This window comes from Phoenix dactylifera, chromosome 11 (assembly GCF_009389715.1).
Source record: "Phoenix dactylifera cultivar Barhee BC4 chromosome 11, palm_55x_up_171113_PBpolish2nd_filt_p, whole genome shotgun sequence".
Lineage (NCBI taxonomy): Eukaryota > Viridiplantae > Streptophyta > Magnoliopsida > Arecales > Arecaceae > Phoenix > Phoenix dactylifera.
This window is the reverse complement of record NC_052402.1, coordinates 20,302,196-20,313,621: the sequence shown is the minus strand read 5'-3', so window position 1 is coordinate 20,313,621 and position 11,426 is coordinate 20,302,196. Positions and strand designations below refer to the sequence as shown.

Here is an 11,426-nt window from a genome sequence, read left to right as displayed (position 1 = left end):
CATATGATGAAAATCAAATAGAGAATCTAGATGTATTATCTTGGTGGAAGAGTGTTAGAAATCAATATCCTGTTATGTCTGCAATTGCACGCGATATTTAGCTGTGCCGATGTCCACGGTAGCATCGGAATCCGCTATTAGTGCAGGTCGGTGTGTTCTTGACGAAAAGAGAAGTAGGATGACGGGCGAAACGGTGGAGATGCTTCTCTGCTCAAGGATTGGTTGGATGCTGAGGCAAGACTTCAAGATAAAGGTGGATATAATACAACATCCTCTGATGATGATGATACAACACTACTGAAGACTGAAGACTGAAGACTGAAACTGAAGAGTGAATACTGATTCACTGAATCACTGATGATTAGTAAGATTTCTTAATTTTTTATAATTGTACATTTTATTGTATTCTGGAGGTCAGACCAAGGTCCAAACCTCGGCCCTTTCTTAGTTTCTTATGTATTCTAGAGGTCAGACCAAGGTCAAACCTCCCTTTATGTACCATTTTGATTTAAATTAATAAACTGGTAGGGGTCTATGCCAAACCCCCCACATTAAGGTGGCTTTATATTCATAAATCCTTAGTTTTCAATATTTATTAATTTTTTTAGGAAATTTATGAAGCATTAATTTTATCGGGCCGGGCCGGGCCCAGGCCCGGACCGTGCCAGGCCCGCGGGCCTAGAGCGGGCCGTGCCGGCCTAGGCCCGAAGCGGGCCGTGCCGAGCTCGGCCCGCGGGCCAGTACCCTGTGACCCAGCACGGCCCTCTCAAATGGGCCGTGCCCGGCACAGCCCGGCACTGTAGCAAGCGGGCTGGCACGGCCCGCTTCGTGCCGGGCCGTGCCGGCCATGGCCCGGCCCGGTGCCCAACTCTAGTCTCCATCCAAGGAAGCTCACCCAGAGAGCCAGGTCCCCAATCCCTATGCCCTAGTCACAGAGACATCAAGGCCCACCAACTGGGAGGAACATCACAGTACAAAGCAGGAAACACCCACTCCCTGATGCCCCTCCCTCATTAAACTATGGCCACTTCCCCATGGGTCCATTCCAAAAGCGCAGCACCCCACATGGAAACACCACCATCACTATCGTGGGAGTATATACTAATACCAAAATCACACATCCCCAATCAAGTTGTTCCATATTCTCCCATCACCTTAAAAAAAAAGTATATATTTAAGGCTATGCCCTAATTCTAGCTTTGGGATTAAACTATGAGCTAGGGACAAGCAGCCGGTAAGAACCCAGCCCCAAGATCTGGCCGCCTTCGCATCTTCCATGGGTCCACCTCGTGCTGAGATTCTTGGTAGGTGATGGGTCCAGTACTAGGTCTTGGGCTTGGGTCCGATTGAGCCCCAGAAAGGTCCACTAATAATGGAAGTAAGCTGGATGCGGGGCCCTTTTAGAATCCAATCCAGAGACTGTGGAGATCGGGCCCTACCTGCTGGTCCATTATATATGCACTAGTTAGTGGCGGCAGGACCAGTGGGTCCCAGCTAGCGTTTAATGGCAATTGGCGAAGGACGGGACGGGATGACGAGACAGAGAGAGAGAGAGAGTAGGGTTATATCAAGTAGTCACGGCGCCAAAAGGAAGAGACGTGCTCTTCTTCACCGCCGCAGCCCACATGTTGAAATAAACCTCGTGCGATGTGGTGGTTTTAATGAGACGGTCGGTGAAACCTTGTAAACTGCCATTGCAACAGTTTATAGAGACCTCCACCATGCTGCTGCTTTCATAAAAGTGCCCCAAAAGAAATGTCGATCGCTCTTGAGAACACCTTCAGAGGATGCTTTTGACTGCTGTGATAGCAGTTCTTGACATTTTTTTTTTTTTTACTGTTAAGTGATTATGATGTTATTCTATTCGTTTGATTGTCTATACACTAAGACGTAAATATATAAAAATTCTTCTATAAGAAAAAGTTATATGTTCGATGCAAAAATTATTCCATATCATCCCTGGCCTCATAGATTTTTTTTTTTCTTCCACATTTTGGTTGATATTTCTGCCACATTAACACGGCTCAACGATCAAGTCATGATTTCAGTCTTGTTTTCCAGCCGAATGATAGTTCACAACATCATAACATCCGATAACCACTTAAAACTGGTAACATGATTCAAATCAGGCTGGTCTAGTTCATGGCTTATGCATGCCAATGTGAGTTGCTGAGGTCTCACTTTAGCATGACTTGAAAAGATTTGAGGGAGGGGACAACTGCAAGAACCATAGCTAGATGGATTAATAAGAATTACAAGCTATGTATGCTACATGGCTGACCACACACCTCAGTGAGGGGCTCATGAAGGATCCATGGTTTCAGATATCTCACAGCAAAACCTGTTAGCTTAGAGTGCGCCCTCAAAGATGGTGGGACAAGAGTGTAGAAAGATAGAGTGGGTGGAGTGTCATGGTTGTGGGCCTCTGCTTAGTTCGGATTGGACAAAGCTAAGTGGGCCTGGACTCTGCCTCCTCTCTCCTCAGCCGTCCAATGTGGCCTAGACTTCTTGTCCCTGAAATCAACCAATAGCAGAAGAAGCACTCGGCGTCTCAACCCCAGTAAATTGCAGCAAAATCATATAAGAGAATGGTCCCACGGGTTAGGTTGGGTTAGGAGACGTTACGTCGGTTCATGAGGTTTTATTGGGTTATGTGAAGTGGTTAATGCTGCCCCCCAAATAATTAGCTTTGCATTCATGGGCCCTCGTCGTCCGGAAGCAACGTGGCACGCTTCCTGTCCAATGGTGGGCCCTTATGACACGTGCCGGCCTATTACAGACTCGGGGGATGGGCTTCGTGGAACCAAGGTGGTGGGGGCCTGGGCGGGGCCCACCCACTTGAGTTGTCAGGGCTCGGAAGGTCAACACCGACGGGTCCTACTCATCGGTCCGACGTGGGTAGATGAAATGCGGCCCAAATGACACCCAAATGAAATGAAAAGCGGCTCGTGAAGGCTACAAATATAGTCGCCTAGCTCCCGAGCTCGCGATCGTTACCGGGCCAAGCCCGTGGAGACGATTTCCCGCAGCACTCGTTGTATGGAGTCCCGTCCGACCGACGCCCACTAATGCCGCGTCCGCCGGCGACCCGGGTCTGAAAAGATCCTTGACGAGATGGCCAAGGGGAGGAAGTACTGCCCGGATCGGCTCCTCGGGACGTACACCTACGGTGGCCAAGGTCACGCGACCGGCGCCGCCGATCTCCCGGACCTCCGTGAGGAGGATGTCTGGTCGGCGATGGCCGAGGACTACGTGGGGGACGCGGCCGGGAGGCGGCATGGACCGGACCGGTCGGGCGAAGACCAGGCCGACCGGCGGTGTCTCGCCCGGGAGGACCGCCGCCATGTGGGGGGGCTCTCGCTGGCCTTCGAGGAGGGGTACGAGCCCCGACCCAAGGTGGTGCACCAGTACAGGAACGTCGAACGCCGCCGCCGCCACCACCACCATCCGCCGGCAGCTTCGGCGCCGGTGAACGTGCCGGACTGGCCTCGGTTCCTCCGGGTCGAGTCGATGCACGGGGGGGAGAGGCGGGGGCCGATTGGCGATGACGGTGAGCGGGTCCCGCCGCACGAGTACCTGGCGAGGGAGCAGGGGAGGATGTGGCCGCGTCGGTGTTCGAGGGGGTGGGCCGGACGCTCAAGGGCCGGGACATGAGCCGGGTCCGGAACGCCGGTCTGGAGCCAGACCGGCTTCTTCGGCTAAAACAGAACTCCGAACCGGAATCAATGCCCCATTCCTTCAAACTCTCTCTCGCCAAAAAGAAACTCTCCTTCAATTTGTACAGCCTGTGGTTAGGCCTTGTGGACTTTGAAAGCAAACCTTCTAGCCATTGAGCTTTAGGGGCCTGCCTATCACCCTCTTCAAGTGTTTCTTCCTTGGATGAAACAAAAAGAGAAAACACTTCGTTTTTCTTGTATCTAAAATAAAACTTTTCTTTTCAAACCCCAACGCAGCATCATAAAGTTTTCTTAATTATTATGAAGGCAGAAATCAATAGACATTCCATTAGCTTACACTGCCAACTTCGTGCAAGTAAAATTGGAGCAATTTTTAGTGCCTTTCTCTTGTACCCGAGAGTTAAAAATTGTTTAAACAATTACTTCTTGTCAAGAGTCGTAGGCTAGTATCTAAGCAGAGGCTATTGTTATTTTTAGGCGAGAGGAACGTTGGGTCCTACATGAGGCAGGAACGCTGGGTCGCGTGTGCCTACGAAACTAAAACGGAGATTCCTGTGACCACTTTTTGCAAGAAGAAGCTCATGGGGGGGTCGGTACCAGCGGTTGAAATCCGGTGGGCTTTCATAAGATGAATAAGAATGGGGAAGGGGAGTAAGGGATGGTGCGTGGGATATTTCTCGGAAGTTTACCTCCTCCCATTCCTCATCATTCATGCACTTGGCAAATGGATCTCTGTGGTGCAAGGTATCTAGATAGATCTCTTTTCCTTTTCTTTTTACTTGTTTTCTCTTGGTCCATGGTTGACGACTTCTTTTTGGAAAAAAATGGGATTCTTGTGGGGCTGTGTTGGGGAACAGAATCATCTTTTTCTTCAAAGTCAAGTAAGCTGCCTTTATTGTGCATATTCTAGTTGGATGCAAACTAAGCATATGGTTAATATATATAATAAGAATAAGTGCTCATGCGTTTAGTACAGCGACATCACAAGATCGCAATAATATAATATGAGGCTGTTGATTTCATGAACAAATTTCTCCTAAATGAGCTAAACTTGATGTGGCAAATTTTGTCGGGATCGGAAATAAAAATGATGACAAGAGATGCTGCTGCTTTCAAGTTCTTCTCACAGGAAAGACTTGATGTCCAAAAGGACTGGCCAGAGAGGCAAAATGAGTCATCTAAGCATCAGTGGCATGATTAGCTTGAAGAAACTTACCATAGTAAGTTTAACTCAGATATTACTTAACAAATTCAGCTTGCGTCATTGATTGCATTAACGATGTAATTTAAGTAAAATCGTCTCAACACAGTGATGTTATAACAAAGGGGTTACATAAAGTTTCATGATTTAGTCAAACTAAAACCAGAACTCCATATGCAAGAAAGAGGGAAAAACCCTAGCAAAGCTTCAACATAAAGACAAATCACTATGTTCATCGAAAGAAGAAGAAGAAGAAGAAGAAGGTGCAAGACAGAAGAAGATGCAACCCATCAGTCAATGATGCATTCTTCTGCTTGTATAGAAGTAAAAACTAATGCACTTCACTTCAAGCAGACAAAAACAAGCCTAAGCAATAGAGATTTATAGTTTTTGACCATTTTGGCTTCAAAGTGGTGTAGACATTTTATGCCAAGATCAAAACAGGACAAAAGGAAGTGCAATCCGTTATTGACACTCCTAACTTGGAATAGTTTTTGATAGAAACTAGGCAAAAGAGGAGTGTGTCAGCTAGCTTATTGCTACAATCTTTAGTAGTTTTTATCGAATGTCCTATGATCATATTTTTGCCTTCATCAATGTTGAAGGGCTTGAGAATAGCAGTAGAGGGCACTCCCACCAATCTCTTTCTCGGTCATTATTTATGCGCCTAAGCTTGCACAGATCTTTTGTTTGTTTGTCTTAAATCAAACCAGTAAAGTTGAACACAAAAGAATATTGATTTAAATGATATTTGCAAAATATAGGACCTCACTTTGATTTGGGACCATCAGTTGCTAGATGCCAAGAGAATCTTATCTAACAATTGAACTCTTGTCTTCCCAAGTTTACTTCCATCATGATAACAATTATTAACAACCCGACAATTTACTAACCTAGCCAGCATGACTTAGGTCAGCTAATTGGCATCCTGATGGAAGAATCCTAAGTTCAAACCAGAACCATGGTATTTTCACCATGTTTTCAAAAGAAGAAAGAAATCAAAAAGAAAATTCTAGCTAATCCTCTTATCAGAACCTCAAGGCACTAGTCATAACCATTAATATGCTCACCCTGGGATCAAACAACCATTAACTCTAGACACATGGTGTTTGCACAATTGGTATATTTATCTGCCAAGGCATTGCATCCTGACTTTTTTCTATGATCATTATGCTTATCAGCTACTAAATATAAAGCAATCGAGACATCGTAATGATATGATTCTCTCCCTTTGATGTTAAGCATTATTAAGGCTAGACACCGATAAAACATGTCCACAAATTTTGGGATGGTTTGCTAATGCTTCCTACAATCTTTCTCTAGAGAGATGGTACTAATGGTATCTCAAAGTATCACCACTTCAGCTGAAAGCCAAGAAATAGGACGGATGCTGCCGGCAAGAAAGAAAACGTCACATTAATCAATGGAGTGGTTGAAGTCATCTTAACCTAAATAATGTTGCCATCTACTTGTTTCTTAGTGCAAGATTTCTTTTTCAAGCAATCTTATCACTTTTCTAGGTGTAATTGGGATGGTGTAGAATATCCTTAGTCGCAACATCTGCGGTAATTATCTGCTGAAGTGACGCGTAATCTATTTCTAGCTGATTCAATTATAAAATTGGATATATGTGATTTATCGAATCCCACGAGTTGATAGAAATGTTGCGAGTTCATCTTGTTATGCTAATTCTCTGGATCAACACACAAATCATTCTCCATTCGAAGCAAAAATGGTTAAAGGCTTAGAAACATTATATACAGCGACCCAACCTCAAATGAAAGATCATATACACCAAAATAAAGGCTTAACTAACAAGTGCCCCACAAAAAGTACGATCCACTAGGTTTCGTCTTCAAGAAATATTTCAATTGAAGGCAATCATTGAAAAAGCCTCTCAGTTTCCACTCAGTTGCCAAGAGGTAGCTTGATAGAAAATGACAGTGGCAGACAATATTATCTTCCCCTACCACTGTAGTCCAGCAAAAAACCCTTCATGCTAACATGGTAGATAGTGAAGGACGTGCTTATTTGCTACTTCGTTGCCAACATGGGATTGGTTCCTTGGAGGCTTTACTGCCTTCTTTCCAAAAGATTATGAGATACAACGTGGGGCCAATTGGAATATGACAAATGGATTTGAAGTCCTCAAATGATTTGCCTTCCCTTCCAAATTTTGATTCTCGTCGTCTATTCTAAATCAAAATTTGTACCCACCAAAAAAAAAAAAAAAAAAAAAAAAACTCAATATTTTTCCCCATTCCAACATTGTGATGTCTTATTAACCTTTGTCTTAGAATTGTTTGCCCTCATTTTGTGGTGTACTACAGTATAGGTCGTAACAACTTAAGACTTTATCTAAAAATGCTAGTCGAAAGATATTTTTTGGATTTCTTAATCTGTATAAGTACCCAAAATCTTTTCGACGAATAATTGATGTGGGACTAAACACACATCCGCACGGATCCTCGTACAAGTAAGGCTATGGGGCTCAATCAAAGTATCAAATAATGCGCTGTCACATGTGTTAAGATAGGACTGGTGCAATTTTATGGCTGGCATAATACATGATGGGGTTGCATTATAAAGTGCCAATGCTATGTGTTGATATAAGAGTGTTTTTTTTATAACAACAAAAGATCAAAATATTTCTTTCAAAAATTTAATGGTTGATGGTTCATGTACGTTTTTTTGCTTGGGGTGAATCCAAAGCAGATTTTAGCAGATTTATTGGATAAAATTGATTATGAAAATTGAGATATAAGGCTTGACTCTTTGATAGTTACAGTTAAGATTGTGCCAAATAAATGGATGATGCCCAAGGCTCGAGAATGGCGCAAAGGCACAGTAACGTTACGTCGTCGATATGACGGGTTCTGATCGCTCGAGTTGGTGTGGAATTTAACTCCAAGGGCAGGAGGCTACTGCTTCACACCAATCAACACCAAATGCAATAAGTTACCTAGCTATTACAAAGACGTGCTCATAGCTTAGTCATAGCCTAAACGGGACCCAGTCCTTCACCATTGAAAAACATGTGATCAAGAGAAACCATGATCTTATATAACTTATAATATAACTTGTATGTGGACTATAAATATGCTACGCAACTTGAACATTGTTTTATTGTAATGGCCATTCATCGAACATAGCAAATCAAAAATGGCAAACATAATCTGATTTTTCCTCATAGGCTAAACTATTCTATTCATAACGATATTAATATAAATACGATGTACTAGCCTCGAATATGATTATACATTCATGCCAATTTCTACCCTCTTAATTTTCCATAAAATAATCGAAGGCATTGTAACATGACACCTCTATACGTACTATAATTCTTATCTGGAAAGAAAATGATGGAGACAGCACCAAGTTTTCGGATCATGCACGTTACCGTTTTCTAATGCAATTATCATGTGCACGGCCGCCGGAAGAATTTCCAAAAATTGTATATAAATTGTTCAAACACGGTGCAGTCATCACCATCTCAGGGAATTATTCTTTAATCTTTTAACCTGAACTAACCCCCTAGCCAAAAAAAAATTAAAAAATTGAACTTATTCAAAGTTTTAAACCTAAACTTATCTTTAGCTATGATGATTGAATAGCTTATTCAATTACCACCCCAACACATACTTTTTTTATTAATTTACAAGGTTATGGTTGATTTTTTTATTAAAAATAAAGCTGATGTGACATCAATAGGGATCTAATATGGATTAGTCATCCGTACCCATTTATATTTCACAAATACAGGTACAGACTTGGCAATTAATTGGCCATAAAAATTCTTATATATATTTGTTGTAGATGGTTACAAATGTATATCAGATAAATAAAAAATTCATGAGTACAATATAAGATAACATAGGACTCCAAATACCATATTTAGATATTGGATATGGATCTAATAATTACCTATTCATATTCATATCCATTTTTCATTGAATATCAAATGGTAAAATTTGTAGCTATACTCGATAAATTCAGATAAAAAAATGAATCTTCAACCCTACATATCAAGCAGCATGTCACAATGCAGTGATACTCACCGTATTGTGTGTGCGTGCATGTGTCTATATATATATGTATATGTATGTATATGTATGTATGTATATGTATGTATGTATATGTATGTATATGTATGTATATGTATGTATGTATATGTATGTATATGTATGTATGTATATGTATGTATATGTATGTATGTATATCTATGTATATGTATGTATGTATATGTATGTATATGTATGTATGTATATGTATGTATGTATATGTATGTATGTATATGTATGTATATGTATGTATGTGTATGTATGTATATGTATGTATGTGTATGTATGTATGTGTATGTATATGTATGTATATGTATGTATATGTATGTATATGTATGTATGTATATGTATGTATATGTATGTATGTATATGTATGTATATGTATGTATGTATATGTATGTATGTATATATATGTATGTATATATATATATATGTATCTGTATATATATATGTATCTGTATATATGTATGTACACGTGTGTGCATGTGTATGTATATGCATATCCATGTGCGTGTGTGTATATATATATATATATAGGTATGTCAGTATATGCGTATATATGTGTCTGTGTATATGTGTGTGTATGTGTGTGTGTATATATATGTATATATATATATATGTATTGTTGCTGGAAATTGGACCCGGGGGCTGCCGCGAACCGAGAAGAGAGGAGCTCCGCTGCCTGGGGCGGTGGATGGCGGTGCGTCGACGGGCGGCGTCCTCCCGGAGGATCCTGCAAAAAGCCGGTGGCCGGGACGGTGGGTGGCGGTGCGCCGACTGGCGGCGTCCTCCTGGAGAGTCCTGCAAAAAAGCCGGTGGCCGGGCTTTCCGGCGCCGGCCCTCCGAAGCTTAAGTTAGAGGGGGCTAATATGTGGGTGAAGTAGTGGAAGAGAGCCTCCTCCCGTTTTTCTCCGTGTTTTTGTGTATCTATGTGTGGAGTGATCGATTAAAACCCCGTTTGATTTTGATGAGCTCAAAGCATTTGAGTATATCTTGTGATTACTAATGAATTCAATTGAGTGTTTCAGTGAAAATCCTGTCCAAGTGTCTCTAGACTTGGTTCATAGCATTTTGGATAAGTTAAGAAGTCTGCATGAACCAATGTCTGAGATACGAGTCGACTCCCGAGTTTCACGAGTCGACTCCAAGCGTATCAAGGTCACTGGCACGAGCTCGAGTCGACTCCTGATCAGTACGAGTCGACTCCGACTGAAAACAGACAGAAGGACAGAAGAGCAGTTTTTCAGGTCTGAGATTCGAGTCGACTCCAGTGGAATGCGAGTCGACTCCCAGCGGTACACACAGAAAAAGTCAGAGAGCGTTTTATGGACTCTGAGATTCGAGTCGACTCCCGCAGTACGCGAGTCGACTCCGAGACTGTGCGACCATCGACAGACAGAAGACCATGTTACTGCCTCTGAGATTCGAGTCGACTCCCAGACAGCTCGAGTCGACTCCAAGACAAGCTTCACGTCAAAAGGCAGAAGACCAACTTTCGGAAACTGAGAGCCGAGTCGACTCCAAGGAAGTTCGAGTCGACTCCAAGACTGGATGAGCCAAAAGACAGAGAATCGGGAGTTCGGGCTCTGAGATTCGAGTCGACTCCCAGGACAGTCGAGTCGACTCGAGTGGACAAAATTCAAATTTGGATCCACGGACTACAGAGGATGAGCCGACTCCAAAATTGCCAGGTCAGCGCCAGAAGTTGGCGAGTCGACTCCGGGTCAAGACGAGTCGACTCCCAGTCAAGACAGCAACTTTAATTCAAACTGGGAACAGTTGCCGAGTCGACTCCGGAAAAGCTCGAGTCGACTCCTGCTACAGCCGAGTCGACTCCTGATCGCGCGAGTCGACTCCAACCCACCAACGGTCACATTGTCAGACTGCGCAGAGTGTGCAGAACGGCCAGAAAAAGCAGAGTAACGGCTAGTTTCCGTGGGGGTTGACTTAAATAGCCACAGAAGACTGTAGCAAGGGAGAGAACACATATTCCACTCCTAGCATTCAAGTCTTCAAGCTCTCTAAGTGCTCTTCAACGAGAAAAAGGGAAGATCTGCATTTACTGCTCCACCAACATCTTCCCAGCATTCAAAGCTTCCTCCTCCTGCTTTCAAGTCGATCACTCTTTCAAGAGGAGACCGGAGTTCCAGAAGCCACACCTCTTCACCATCTTAAAAGCGTTTGAGGGCTTCTAACTCCTTTACGATTATATTGTTTTAAATCTGCTTTTTGAGAAGCTATTTTCTGTTTTCTTCTATCTCGCGTATTTACTTGATTCAATCGGGGGATTGAATCAAGGGGATTAAGGTTGGTTGGTGAGCCGGTTTAAAACCAACGAGTGTAAGGGTTTGATTGTGAGCCCGGGAAAACAATCGGGGTTGGTTCTAGTCGGTGAGCCTGGGGAAAACCGACCGAGTTCGTTGTGAGCTCGTAAAACAACAAGTTCGGTTGTGAGCTTGCAAAACAACTGGCTGTAATCCAAGGGGG

The 11,426-nt window shown here is 43.1% G+C and overlaps 1 pseudogene; it reads left to right on the top strand.

Annotated features, from left to right (window-relative positions):
- Positions 1–2,983: 2,983 nt before the first annotated feature.
- On the top strand, positions 2,984–3,944 carry LOC103719105 (annotated as a pseudogene).
- The last annotated feature ends 7,482 nt before the right edge of the window (positions 3,945–11,426 follow it).